The sequence below is a fragment of the Heterocephalus glaber genome, unplaced genomic scaffold (assembly GCF_053883595.1).
Source record: "Heterocephalus glaber isolate CG9 unplaced genomic scaffold, H.glaber_assembly_v1.0 deba00001456, whole genome shotgun sequence".
In the NCBI taxonomy this organism is placed as follows: Eukaryota; Metazoa; Chordata; class Mammalia; order Rodentia; family Bathyergidae; genus Heterocephalus; species Heterocephalus glaber.
In genome coordinates, this window is record NW_028258304.1 from 889,953 (window position 1) to 905,167 (window position 15,215).

At 40.7% G+C, this 15,215-nt stretch overlaps 1 non-coding gene across 1 annotated transcript; it reads left to right on the plus strand.

The window, feature by feature from the left end:
* The first annotated feature begins 14,204 nt into the window (after nt 1-14,204).
* Trnal-uag (transfer RNA leucine (anticodon UAG)) lies at nt 14,205-14,274 on the plus strand. The gene has a single exon. It is a non-coding gene; the product is annotated as a tRNA-Leu (tRNA).
* The last annotated feature ends 941 nt before the right edge of the window (nt 14,275-15,215 follow it).

The window sequence follows — 15,215 nt, forward strand, 5'->3', positions numbered from 1 at the left end:
GTCAACTAGAAAATATAAAAGAAATGATAGAGTCAGAGAACCATCAGTTTGCAGCAAACTTAGTAACAATTAGTTTAAGCTAAAATAGATAATAAGATATTCACACAGCTTCAGAAAACTCCCCACAAATTTTGTATTAATCACAGAAGGAAGTAGAGTAACTTCACAACAGAGAAGTCTTCCAAACACTGCTTAGCCAAGTGACCAAAGTTAATACCAATTATAAAGGGAACCACTGTCCTCTTCCTCTGCTGAAGAGCTGCACTGAGGACATAATGTGTCTTATGCTATATTCCTGTAGAAGTGAATAACCTGATTCTGATTATAAAGAAACACACACACACACAAACACACACACACACACACACACACACACACACGGAGATTCTTCAAAACAGCTGGCTTGTATGTTTAAAATAATATTAGTGATAATGAAAGACAAAGAAAGGCTGAGGGATTATTTCAGATTGAAGGAAATCAAAAACATGACAAACACAATGAATGGTCCTAGATTTGGTGGGAGAGGGGAAATGACTATAAAGAATATTATTGAGGGGCCAGGTAGTTAGCTCAGTGGTTCCACCGCCTGCCTCCCAAGCGCAAGTTCTGGAGTTTGATTCCCGGTACCAAAACAACAACAACAAAAGAATATTATTGAGAAACTTCACAATATTTGTATGTGGACTAAGCACTAGATAGTAGTACTTGTTAAATATTTAATATGATCATGGTATTGTGGTTATATAAGAGAATGCCCTGTTCTTTGGCAAATCTCACTCAAAGGATGCGTACTCTTTAAGGATGAAGAGTACACACTGCCTGGAAGTTACTTTCAAATGTTACAGGAAATAAAATAAATGTATATACCTGTGTGTGTATGTGCATGCATATATATATATATATACACACACACACACATATGTATATGTGTGTATGTGAGAGTATGAGAAAAATTGTAAAATATTAACATGTGGTGAATCTTTCTTAAAGATATGATGGAATTGGTTATACTATTCCTATAGTTTTGATTTAGTAAATTTGAAATCTTTTCAAAGCAAAGAGTTAAAAATAAAAATATATATCATTATAAGCTAAGATTTATTTTTATGTGTATTTTGAGATGGTAATATAACTTAGACCTTGTTTATTGACTGGTCATTTTCCAACTCTGTGGACTACCTCTATAACCCATAATAAATTCTCACATCCATTTGGATCCACTTCTGCCTTTCTAGTCTGTCTCATGAGTCTTTCTGTGTATTTTTCTTCCCTAGTAAGTCTATTTTCATTGTTGAAGTCTTTAATTATGTTTATTATCTTGTAGAGCAAGCCTACCCACATTGCTCTTATTCAAAATTTTCTTTGCCACACATCTATTCTTCCAGAGAAACTTACAATAATTTTGCATTTTCTTAAGAAGAAAGGAATCTCACTAAGATAGAGATTAAAATTTTGTCATTATAGATTAATCGGGACAATTGGAATATTATATTACTGACTCTTCCTAGAAAAGAAAGCTTGTATCTCCTTTTTGTTCCATTCTCATTTTTTTCCTCTGTTAAGTCTTTTATTTTTCTTTACATAAATCTCATACATTTCTTGTTAATCCCAGTGAATTTTGTTGCAGTAGTAAATGCAATATATTTCCATGGTATAATCTAACAGCTTGTTCATTATCATAGAAAAGGTATTGGTTTTTATAACTATATGTCTATATTTTGTGACTATTACCTGACTAAAGTCATTTGTTGTTATATGACATTTTCAGTTGATTTTTTAGATATTCAAAGTACAAAACCATATCGCTGAAAATGACAGTGATAATATTTTCTCTTTGGGAATATTTACAGCCCTTATTTTATCTTCTTGTTTAATTCCATTTCTAGAACTTCCAGTACATTAATAAGTAATAGAGCAGATTGAGGCATCCTTATCTTGTTCCTGAGCTTAATTGGGATGTCACTAATGTTTTCACTGTTTATAATGCTGTGGCTTTGATTTGAGATTGTCTTTGCAACATTAAAGGAATGTTCTTTAATTCTTTTATTTACAAAATCAAGAATGTAATAATGTTTTTAAAACTGATTTACTAAGCTCTGATTTTGTGCCCAGCTCTGTATCAAGAAGTTTGTATTCTTTGTATTCATTACTTGATTTACTCTTCATATGTCTGACTGTTATGTTCACATTCCTGACTGTTAGACATTATTTTCCAAATTTTAAAATAGGAAAACTGACCAAGAGTCCACAGTTAGGAAGTAGGAGGGGGGCAGGATTTGAACCTAAGCTCTTAATTCTTTATAACAGTGACCTTGATCTATTAATATACTTGATCACATTGAGACTCCTAACACTGAACATTTGCATTGCTAAAATCTGCCCTGCTTGTACATAGTGTGTCGCTATCTGAAACATACGGCTGCATTCAGCTTTCTAATATTTTGAGTCTGTTTTTGTGAAATTGAGCTGCAGTTTCTTTTGTCCATCTGGCTGGTTGGCATTAGTGATCGGGCAGTGCTAGCTTAGTAAAATGCTTGGAAAGATGTTCATCTTCATCCATGCAGTAACTCTATTTAAATAACATGAAGATGGTCTGTTTCTTAGAAGTTTGAAAAAAACTCACCTCTGAAAGAGTCAAGGTTTAGTACCTTTTTGACAATTCTTTCAGGCTTATGTAAGATTATTAGTCTACTCAGGCTTTCTACCACTTCTTCAGTCAAATTTAGTAATTTATATTTTCCTAGAAAATTATCCACTTCATTAAGATTTCCAAATTTATTAGCATAAAGTTATGAAATCTATTTCTTTATATTTTTCATTTACTGTGTCTCATTTCTCATTTCTACACTGTCATATTTTCTCTTTCTCTTGATTAGGCTTGCCAATGGTTTCTTTAATTCATTGGTCTTTTTAAAGAGCCAGACCATGGATTTATTTATCAATTTATGTTTTCCATTTTCTAATCCATTAATTTCTAGGGGATTTCATTATTAGCTTCTCCTTGTCTCCTTGGGTTGTGGTGGTGGTGGTGGTAACTGTTTGTATTTCTCTTTTTCTTGCATCTGCAAATAAGCATCAGCCTCATTTAGTTTTCTACACTTCCATCATTACCATCATGTTCTACATGGCCTATTACTGATGTCTGTGCTGCCTGTTAGATCCCGGAGTTACTTAGAGGAGTGATTTCTTGTTTATTTATTTATTTTTTGCATGGTTTACTTTTATTTTTTATTATAAAAACACATACAACAGTTTAAGAAATAATGAATATAAGACAAAGCAGAATCGCCGTGAGTTATTAAACCCGTTTTCTATGTATAAGTACTAAATTCTGAAAGTGGAACATCACCCAGTGTGAGACACATCATAACACTATCCTTATGTTCACACACACAGAGCTGGCGGGCGCCCTCCCCAAGTCGCTCCGAGACAGAAATGGATAAGAATCTGCAGGAGAGCCCAAGGGTCAGCTCTCTTCCTGACAGATAGTTACACATTTTTAAGGAACTTTAGTGATAAGAAGAAAATGCATTCAATGGGTTTCTGCTAATGGCTCTCAGTGTTTTACTCTGGTCAATTATGCATTAATCTTGAGAAAAGCTTTTGTAGCCCACTTCCAGCTAACATGGTGGAAGACTCTGCTGGTTCTCTTTGTAGCAAATTTGTTTTCTCCTAGTCACTCATTTGAGCATAACATCTAAAAATAGCTCAGGAACCAAATCATGTTCTTATATTGTTAAGATCATTATAAAATGAAACTCAGTTTTTAAAAGGCACTAAAAGGACACTTTCTGCAGCAAAAAAAAGGCTAAGTTCAAGTTTTCATTTGACCAAGATACAGTAATAAAGCCACACGTCACATGATTACAATAGCCAGGAGTGAAATGTAACGTTCAGAGAATAAGGATTACACGACTGCTTGCTTCTCCACCTTAGGCCACGGGGGAACCACCAGGAGAGCGCCAGCGTGCTGGTACCTCACCTTGCCTCTGGACCTTCCTCCATGTTCTGGAAGCTGGCCTGTCCACTGGCACCAGGATGTGTCAAGGCATTTGTCTCACTGTAGTGGCATCAGGCTCATCTGAGCTCCTCTGCTTTCAGGAAGCCAACCTCTTCCAGGCAGCTGATGATAGCAGAGGAAATGCAGTTGGAGGTCTCTCTCCACCAGACTTCCAGGATCTTCAGTATCTTAGATGAGTGGTCTGATGTGTGTGTGTGTGTGTGTGTTGTTTGTTTGTTTGTTGTTGTTGTTTTGCTTATTTGGTTTTTCATTTCTAGTTTTCCTGAGTTCTGGCCCCAGAAGTTGATCTGTACAATCACCTGATCTGTACAGCTATCGATAACTTTTCTGTGACTTGGGAGAAGCACAATGTTTGCAAATGTTCTCAACAGTGACTGAAAGGAATGAGGCTGATCCATGCATAGAGAGCTCTCAGATGAGCCCTGAGTTAGCTAGGATGAAGGACAGCATGTCATTAAGCACTGCCCATGGGCTGAGACAGCCCAGCTCTCTCAACATTAAAGAGATGAAAATTAAAAGAAGGAAAGAAGTTAACAGATGGGGCTCCATGGACAGCAAAAGTCCAGGATGGAATGGTGGCACATCTTCATACTGTCCTCCTTCCTTGTCTTGAGATAAGGCCTCCTGCCTTGTCTTGGCTGGAAGGCTGTCTTTTGGGATGCTTGTGACAGGCAGTATGTAGGGAAATTAGGACTCCTCCAGGAGCAGCATCTGATTGCTCAAGGTCTCAATTTTGTGTTTGAATGGGAATGGGCAAAGGAATCAAATGAGCATCAGAATGTCATCCAAAATAGCACCCCTTTGACTACCCAGCACAGGCTGCCTCTCACTGACCCTTCTCCCCAGAGGTGTGGTGTAAGAACTAGGATGTGCAGAGTGGGGGAGTGATTTCATCCTGGCACAGTCTCAGAAAAAGAGATCAATTGTGCTGGCTCAATGACTTTGTCTTGCTTAGAAAAAGACAAAGTACATCAACACAGTACTAGAAACCAAGATGTGTATGAGTCTGTGTGTGTGTGCGTGTGCGTGTGTGTGTGTGTGTGTGTGTGTGTGTGTGGCCAGTACCGGGTGCTCCCTCATTTATCCTAACCTCTTCCTAATTGAGGCCACACACTGCTACAGGCACCCTGTGGCTACTGCTCTCTAGGACCAGCCTTCTGCCCTTTCATTGCCCTCTGTGACCCTTGTACCTGCTCACTTTCTTTCTCCAACTCTCAGCCCAGATCCCTCTTATCTCTTGAGACAGAAAAACAGAAAATCCCTATTCCTCAAATGTGCAGAGGAACTGAGCTATCTTTAATAACACTTCCCCTTTCCAGACAGCCAAGCCTTTCTCAAGTTGCCTGCACACTAAACGAGACTCCCGAGGGTCCTAAGAAGGCCTCTCTACTTTTCCCACTGTCTCAGTCCATACATGCTGCCCAATGAAATACCCTGACTGAGCCAGGAGTGGTGGTGCAAGCCCATAATCTCAGCACTCAGGAGTCCAAGGCAGGAGGACTGCTGCCAATTTAAGGCCAACCTGAACTACATAGTCAGTTCAAGTCCAGCCTGAACTATAAAGTGAGACCCTGCCTCAAAAAAACAATAACAACAATAACAAATATCTTGACTGAATGATTTATAAATAAGAGAAATCCACTGCTCACAGTTCTAGAGGCAGAAAAGTACCAGATGAAGGTGCTAACAGATTTGGTGTCTGTAAGGTTTTCCTTTATGCTGCACAAACAGTACCTTGTTGCTTTGACTTCACTTGGTGGAAGCAAGGGCAGAAGGGCCTAGCAGACTCCTCCCAGCCCCTATACAAGGCACTAATCCCATTCATCAGGACAGAGCCCTTGTGACCTAATCACCTCCTAAAAGCCCCCCCTCTTTGTATTGCCGCACTGAGGACTAAGTTTCATCATGAGTTCTGGAAGGACACAAACATACAAACCATAGTATCGCACTTAATTGGTGAGAGATGCTAGTCCTCGTCCTTGGATTTAAAAATTAAAGCATTTCTCTCAATCTCTCTCTCTCTCTCTCTCTCCTAGTTTTTAGATTAAAAAAACTTCTTTGAAGTCCCAAATTCCAACTCCATTTAATAATTAAAAGTATCCATCCTCACTCGATAAGGTTCTCAGAACTAGATATTTATCTTCTCACTCTCAGTCAGGAAGGGCTACTATGTCACTTACATTGGAGGAGGTATACAGAGACAACTGGGGAAGGGTGGCTGACGTGAGTCCCTTTCTGGCGTTTCTCCATCTCTCCTGGCTCAATAACTATGGCATTTGACCACTCCAAGGCTGGAAGCCTCGTGAGGAGAGAGGGAGAAGTAAGAGGACAGCAAGTTGTCAGCTGGCAGGTACCTTCTAAGATGGCCGTGCACTGCCATCTCCCCTTTAGATGACCCTTGTGATGCATTTTCATGGAATCTTCAGGGGCCACATAAGGAACATCCAAGTAGAGTATACCTGCTGTAAGGGGAGAGCTGCAATTTCTTCCATAGCCCTTTTCCTTTGAGTATCACTGTGGGCTCCCCTAATCCTTTCAGAAGGCTCTCTAGGCAGAATTTTGAATAACTGTAGGTGAGATGATGAGTTCTCGATCCACATGGCTCTTTCTGATCCACAAGAAGCAGATACATCCTTACCCACCCTCAGTGGAAGTGAATCTCCATCCTTCAGCAGCCTGTCTCCCTTTACCCTGCCCCTCAGCCTGAGAGCCAACCTTTTCCCAGGTAGGTGTCAGACACCAGCCCACCCTGTTGCTCAAGCTCTTCTAGGACCCTCTCTGTAGACATCAAGTGAGCAGAAGACTGAGACTGACTCTAACTCTCCAAAGAAATTCTTCTCTTCTGGTTCTCCTTAAACCAGCAACCAGCCTTCTCAAAGGTGTTTATCCCTCCAATGTGGGCAAGAACCCAAGAGTCAGGAAGCTGGTTGTTTTACACTTTTCTTACTTCACCATATACTGTCAGGCAGTGGTTCACAAGCTCAAAATGACCTGAGATGCTGAAAAATAAACAGTAATGCCAATTCCAATAAATAAACAAACAAACAAACAGCAATGTTGAGGGCCCCAGCCTCTAGATTCACATTTAATTGGTCTGGGTGTAGCTGGGGCATTGAGATTTGAAATCTCTCTCCAGATGATTTTAATGGACATCCAAGAATGAGAACTGGTATCTTCAAACATAAATGTGTTTATGAAGCACCCAAGGGGCTATTAAACTTAGGATTCTTCTTCAGCAGATCTGGCATGGGGTTGAGGGTCTGTATTTCTCTAACAAGCTCTCAGATGAGGCTGAAGCTGATGATCTGAGAACCATGCTCTAAGTATCACAGAGCTAGAATATCTATGCTCCAGGGCAAAATTCTGATTTTTTAAAACTAGACTTCATTTTTAAGAGCAGCATTAGGTTCACAGCAAAACTGAGTGGAAAGTACAAAGTTCCATATAGCTCCTGTCCCCACACATGCACAGCCTCCCCCATTCCCAACATCCTGCTCGGGTTTACATTTTTACAATCGATAAACCTACACTAACAGGTCGTTATCACCCAGAGTCTGTGAATTACAGCAGCACTCATTGCTGGTATTGTATTTTCTATAGGTTTGACGCATGTCTAACGAGAGGTATTTACCTATGTAGTACATAGAGAATAGACTCAATGCCCTAAAATCCTGTGCGCCTTATTTATTCAACCTTACCTCGCCCATATCCCTTGGCAACCACTTAAAACTTTTGACTTTTAAAATCTTAAAGTGCAAGGTCCAGAGATTGATCCCGGTACCAAAAAAAAAAAAATCTTATTATTTACAAATTCTAAAATTCCAAGAAGGTATTTTCCTAAATAAAGTAGATGATATGGATCTATAGCAGAGTTTTCCTTTGCTCTGAATATTTTGGGCCAGATAATTCTTTGTTGTGGGGCTGTCCTATGCATTGGAGGATGGTTAGTAGCATCCCCAGTTCACATCCACCAGCTCCTGTAGTAATACCCTTACCCTCAAGTTGTGACAGCTGAAAATGCCTCCAGATATTGCCAAATGTTCCCTGGGGCCAGAATCACCCCTGGTCAGGAACAATTCATCTAGATTCACAGAAAGAATTTAGAAAAGTTTCAGTTTTTCATTTAAAGTTGTATTCATTTATGAATTGTACTATTGAGCATCTATTGTGGGCCAAGCAGACTTCCAGCACTGGGTATACAAAGGTGAACAAATCAAATGTTTATATTATAGTGCAACATTGAGTAGTGGTTGTTATGTGCCAAAAGCAAGATAAGAGGATGATAGTGGCTTGGAGAAGGTATGAGCTGGTAGGAAAATCTCACCATGGAGAGGCAAGGAGACCTCTCTGAAGTAACTTTTGAGTGGGAAAATGAAATGTGAATGAGTGAAGCGAATACAGAGTGAGAGCAGAGGACAGATTTTTGCAAACTGAGGGAGAGTCTGGTGCAAAGCACCTGTGGTGATTGTGTGCTTTGATCCCTGCATGAAATCCTTTAGGTTGGGCTAAGGATAAAAGATTCATCTCTTCGCCACCAGCAGGTTGAAGAAAGCAACACAGGCTTAGAAGGTGATTCTGCCCTGTTCACGTGGAACCTCAGGGTTTTCATTTTTTCTGTTTATTGTGATATCCATGTTATTTAATTTCTCACTATATAGTTTTTAGTCCCTTTGACCTAGCAAGTACAGCGAATCCTTGACTTACAAATTCAATTCACTCACAAGGGCTGGTTGTAACTCAAGTTGGTCAATTGAAGGCTCAGGCTCCTCTATACAACCTTCAAAGCCTCTCTCCTGTATACAGGCAGATCTCAGTGTCTTTAGAGAGACATTGGCCCAGGATTTCTCAACTTTACATGGGAAAGGTTGTTGTAATGTTCCTTACAGAACTCGTTAAGGGTTAAATCTGTATCTGAGACCATCTGGAAGCACAAGCAGCCGTCATTCAGGTCGTAACTCCAAACTTTGTTCATAAGTTAAAACTAAAATTCTGGTTATAATCCAAGTTGTTTGTATTTCAGGCTGGTCATAGTGCAAGAGTCCACTGTTTAGTATCGTATGTTTAAAATCTTCACAAAGGCTTGATTTGTGTGTTTCTTCTTTTGTTTATAATAGTTTTTGCTTTCTATTTTATAGTGAGATGTTATTCGGTTCATAAAGTTTATGATGTATTTTTACTGGGGACGGTGGTCTTGATCAATATAAAATAATACCCTCTTCCCTTGAATTCTACCTCATATACTACTAATATTGTACTTCTGCTTTCTTTTTGTTAGTATTTTCTCAAACTAATGTTTTCTCACTTCTTTGTTTTTTGCATTTTCACGTCATTGTGTGTTTCTAAAAACCAGTATATATTTTGGTTTTTTATACTTTTTACACAATTGTGTAGTTTTCATCTATTCAGTGTAGAATTTTATATGTTCATATTTCTTGTGAAACTGATGTGTATAACATTGTTTTTGTAATATTTTGTGCTTTGTTTAATGTTTACTTGCTGTTTCTTTTTCTGAATTTACTTAATTGGTCAATTTTTCTTGCCTCTTTTTCTATAATAATTCGAAAGTTATGTACCAGTGAAGTGACAAAGTATTTAAAGAAAAAATTCAGCAAATATCAAGAATTAAGTAATAAGTGTACTGAAGTAAGATAAGAAATTTAGGATACTTTTACTTCTTCTTTTGCCTTTCCCTCACTTAAATTTTTATCAGAATAATTACATGTTTGGAATTTGTATTTATTTTCCTTCAAGAATTATTTTTGATGTTTGCATTTGGTTTCATAACCATGTTCCAAACAGTGATTTAGACATTAACCATTCTTTACTGGCTTAATTAGTCATGCTTCTTTCCATCTTCCATTCTTGGGTTCTTGATTTGACTCATATCTCCATTGGTTGGTGGACCTTTTTGGGGCATTGTATTTCAGGCAGATTACATAAGTCCTTACATATCTGAGAATGTCTCTCTTTTGACCTATATATGAATGATATCTTAGCTATGTGCAGAATTTTTCAAGTTTTTGTTGAAATATGTTCAGAATTTTGTCTGAATAGGTTCAGAAATTTAAGGTTATGTGTAGGAAAACCAGAACAAGCCACTTTTTCTCTGTTTGTGTGTGACCTCTTTCTTTCCTGCCTAGACACTAAACATGTTTTTCCTTAACTCTTGAAACATGAGATTTCACAAAACTACAAGTATATATGAGTTCTTTTATATTAATTTGCCTCTTAAATCTGATAGTTTACACTTTACATCAGGGAAAATTTACATCAGGGAAATTTTCTATTACCGTGGTACTTCAGTACTCATTGATAATTGGTTCCAGGAGGCCCAAAGCGCATCAAAAATGAAGAGTACTAAAAAAATTGTTTTGGTTAGAAAGGGTAGTGAGTCATCAGGCAATGAACACAAAATAAAGGATGAGTACTAGGACATAATTTTCCCATTGAGAAGTGTTGAGTACCGAATTCAACAAGTTTCAAAGCAGCCAAGTATCAAGGTATGACTGTATTTCTTTGATTACACAAATAGTAGATTATAAAAAGTAATTAAAACTTTAGTTCATAATAGGCTCAGTAAATACATGTTGAATGAATAAGTAAACCAATGGAAGAAGAAATCCTTTTTCTCCTTTTCCTTTGTTTCATCTTCCTAAACATTGTATTGCCTGAGTTCTCTATGCTTTTATGTTTTCTCTAGAATTTTTCAAGCTAGTTTTCTAATATCATTTGGTTTCATGTTATTTGTGGCACATACTTTTAAATTTTTCTATTTGCAATTTTTCATATAAAAGAAATTTTCTATTGAGATTGTTCCTTTTCACCAGTACAATGAGTCTTATAGAAATGATAGGGGTAAAATATTTTAATTCATGTCCTTCGGTTTAATTTTCGCTCCTTTTATACAGTAACTCTTTCCCTCAGGGGGACATCTGTTCCAATCCTTAGGTTAGTCCCTGCTGTCCTCCAGGATGTCCCTCCTGCTATTCTGCCCTTTTGAGCACACTTGCCCTAGTGAACCAGAGCTGACCTGAGAGAACCAGTGGAGTCTCATCATGATGCCCCAGTGCTACTGTGTGACTTTGGGTGCTAGACGAGGCCCTTAAAAGGCACTGCAGCTTCCTCCCGTGTCCTTGCACCTCTCACCCTGGGTAAGCCACCATCCTGAGCTGAGGACATCAGGCATCCCTATGCGGGGGTCCAGCCAGGAAGAAATGAACTCTCCTGCCAGCACCAACTTTCACCCATGTGAATGAGCCACTTGAAAGTGGATCTTCATGACCCATCAGGCTTTCAAGTTATGGTAGCCCCAGCCACCGTGTTGAAGGCTGCAACCTCAGGAGAGTCCCCAGAGCCAGAATCATCCCACAAAGCATCTTCCAGATTCCTGACCCACCAAATCAAGAGAGATCAGAGTGCTATTATTATGTTAGGCTGCTAAGTTTTTATTCCATTTGTTAGACAGTAGTAGATGACTGATACAATCTTCTTCTTTCAAACTCATTGACCATTTCCATAAATGTCATGTTTTCTCCATTTACCCAGTATTGTTATTTTCTCATAGGTTCTGTCGGAGGTAAAGTGAATTTCAAATCTTTCATTGAGAAGGAAGGGAAACAAGTGTGCTATGACTTTATTTCTCCTGTACAGAGGTCTATGTGTCTATGCCAAGCAGAGGTTTCCATGGCCTGGAAAACCTTGTGCCAGATGTCTCATCACAGGGTGGAAAGGTTTTCTCTTGCGGTATTTGCATGTGAGCACTAACAGGGGTCTGTGTCCATCCCAGAGCAGAGGGTAAGGTCATCAGAGCCTGTTGCTCCACCACTTCATCTTTGCCCTTGCTCTGCCATCCATGGGCCACAATGTTGACCTTTCTTGCTTGCATAAGGCTCCGTGGCACCCTCACTGAGTCTCCTGAGGGCTTCTGCAGGCTTTAGAGAGGTCATGTTATAGAGCATTCCATGCCAAAAGCCCCTGTATCACTGAAACCCATCTGTATCATCAAATAAACTCTCCAGACAGGAGATTCGGACTGTTTAAGGAATAACTCCCATACAGGAAGAATGAACTCTGGAAAATAGTTTGGTAACTTCTTGTACAGCCAAACACTCACAGATCCTACAACCAGCATCTAAAGAAACTGTAGACTTTTTCTATCAGGAGACAAGAATGTTTATGCCCACACTGTTTATAATACAAATAACTCAAAGCAACCAAATATTTATCAGCTGCAAGATGGATAGACAAAATAAAATGTTTATTATATATAATGCACTATTACACAATAATAAAAAAACTCACAACTCCATACTTCAACTTAGAGGAATCTTAAAATTCATAATGTGGAGCAAAAGAAGCCAGGGAAATAAAAATTGTTTACTAAATGGCAGTCAACATGAAATACTGTTTTGCTTAGGGATATATTGGGAAATGGAAAGATAAATTCAAAATAGTGGATAAGAAGGGAAAAAATGTAATTGAGGCAAGTTTCTCTGAGGTTGATGCAAAGCCTGGCACAGTAAATTTCTCATCCTGAGTGGTGGTTTTACAGTATTTGCCTTATTGTTATGCTTTAATCTGTACACATACAGTGGACCCTTTACTTATGAACTCAATTTATTCATGAGAGCTGGTTGTAACTCAAGTTGGTCAATGAAGATTCAGGCTCCTCTCTAAAGGCTTCAAAGTCTCTCTCCTGTATATAGGCAGATCTCAGTGTCCTAGAGAGACACTGGCCTAGGATTTCTCAATTAACCCTACACAGGAAAGGATGTGTAATGTTCCTTTCAGAACTCTTTAAGGGTTAAATCTGTATCTGAGACCATTGGGAAGCACAAGCAGCTGGCATTCGGTTCATAACTCCAAACTTTGTTAGTAAGTTAAAACTAAAATTCCAATCATAACCCAAATTGTTCGTATGTCAAGCCAGTCATAACTCGAGGGTCCACTGTATTTTTTACACAACCTGTGACATATAAGAAATACTTCCTAGTGTGCAAATTGAAAGATTAGAACCAGCTTGGTGAGGAGAGCTCTTCTCTCCCAATAGCAATCTTCTACAACAATCCCAGGAAGGACTCCGATTGGCCGTGGAAAGGACAGGACTAGGCACTCAGCCAGCAGGGCTATCTTCCTGCCCCCAGAGAAAGGGTGGAGGCACCAACATGAGTACCTGGAGTTAGAGAGGAGCTAACTCCCCAGACGGTCAGGAGGAGGGTGAGAGGCTGAGCAACCAGCATTGCCCTTCCTGGGGTCCTCAGCCTGTTGCTCCTGTGGGGACACGTGGTGCTGGCTCCAGCTCTGGCCCTGTCCAGCTGTGTGATGTGAGATGGAGGAAGCTGAGTCCCTAGCCAGTCCTTTCCCCAGGCACATGGATTTGGACTGGGAGGTTCAGATGCAGGGACAGGAGGTGAAAGAAGAGAGGTTCATGGATGTGGCTCTCTGGGAAAGTGGGAGCCTCGTTTACCCTCAGTGCCGCCCTTTCCCAGCACTTTCACTGTCTGTGGGTCCCCTGTCTGTCAGTCATCAGCTGAGTCACCAGGTGCCCTGGGGCTGGGGGCTGCCTGCCAGAGGCCTGACTCACTGAGTGGCTGACTGGTTTCTCCAGCCCTGGCCCCTCCCTGTCACAACCTGCCGAGCAGACTGAGGGCTAGAGAGCATGCAGGCATCTCTCTGCTGGGCGTCTCCTCCAGCAGCACGGATGCACAGGGCCTCTGTCCTGGACAAGCTGGCTCCCATACCTGGGCCCCAAACCATCATGAGGCCCTCTGCTGTGCCCTTCTTCTTGACCCAAACCAAATAGAACCACATATATGCAGGCATGCTTGTGGTGATCAAAAGAGCTCAGAATCACACCTTAGCCCTCCTGAGTCCATGCAACACTACACAAAGCCCTGGCCTCCTCGGTTCTACAAGAAGATTGGAAAAGCTACACTATGTACCATGGTTCAGACATTTTCCTGACACCCCACTTAGTCCCATAATTAACTCTAAATTGACATCTTATGTGAATGAGAAATAACTCACAAACTTTCAAGCTAAGGAGATAACAGGACAGCAGGAGATAGGACATATGCCTATAATCCAACAACTCAGGAGGCTGAGACAGGAAGATCAAAAGTTTGAGGCTAGCCTGGACAACTTAGCAGGACCCTGTCTCAAAATAAAATTTGAAAAACAGGCTGGGAGTGTAGCTCAGTGGTAGAGCACTTGCCTAGAGCATGAGGCCCTGGGTTCAATTCCCAGTACTATCAAAAAATAAAATATCAGAGCCATAGCTGGAGCTATGAGTGGGGCCTGAGAAGAAAGAAAGCCACTTGCTGGTCACAAACACAGGAGTGGCCATCAGCCCCTCTACTCCAAGACATATGTCAACCTGCCTTTCAGAAGACAGGCCCTCAGTGTTAGTGGGGTTGATGCTAAGGGCTGAAGAAAGATCACTTCCTGGCCCTCTACCATCCCACATTCTGTCATGGGCACAACTCCTGCCACACCCCATCCCAGTGCATCCTGCCACACCCCACAACCAGTTCTCTCTAAGTGCTGCTCTGGCTTGAGGCCAGCCCTGACCCCCAGGTAGTTTAGTTAAGCCTGTGTGCCTCATCAGTTTCCCCCACCCTGCATTAGTGCTGCCAGTTTGACCCCTGAGGACACACCTTATGCTCATTCCTCCAGTTTGAGCCCACACATGCCCTGACTCCTCTTCATGCTCACATTGCCCCTCCTAGACTTCCAGGCATAGCTCCCAGCCTGCTACTGCTAAGGAGCCCCAGGATCACTCCAGCCCTAGGGCCACCTAAAAGCCAGAGACAAGGCTACATGGTGGTCTTCTTCCTCCAACTACCTCAGAGACCTAGAAGGAAACTGCTTTGTTCCTTTTAAAGCCCCTCCCTATCCTATCCTTCGGGATGTAAAGGGAGGCTATGCCTGACAGCTTCTGCCCCATCCTGGAGCATAAGCAATAGCATCCCAGCCTGTTGAGTAGCTAGCCCACTTGTACCCTCTGTCTGTGCTGAACCAGGAGGAGAGGTGCAGGCCTCCCTTCATGCCAGTACCTCCCCAGCCCCCTTGTCTGTGAGAAAACCCCAACACACAACCCCTGGTAGAGGAACCTGGCTAGTTAACTGTGGGACCCTGGGCAACTTACTCAACATGTAGAGCTTCAGTTTCCTCATCTGTCAAAAAAGGACAATCA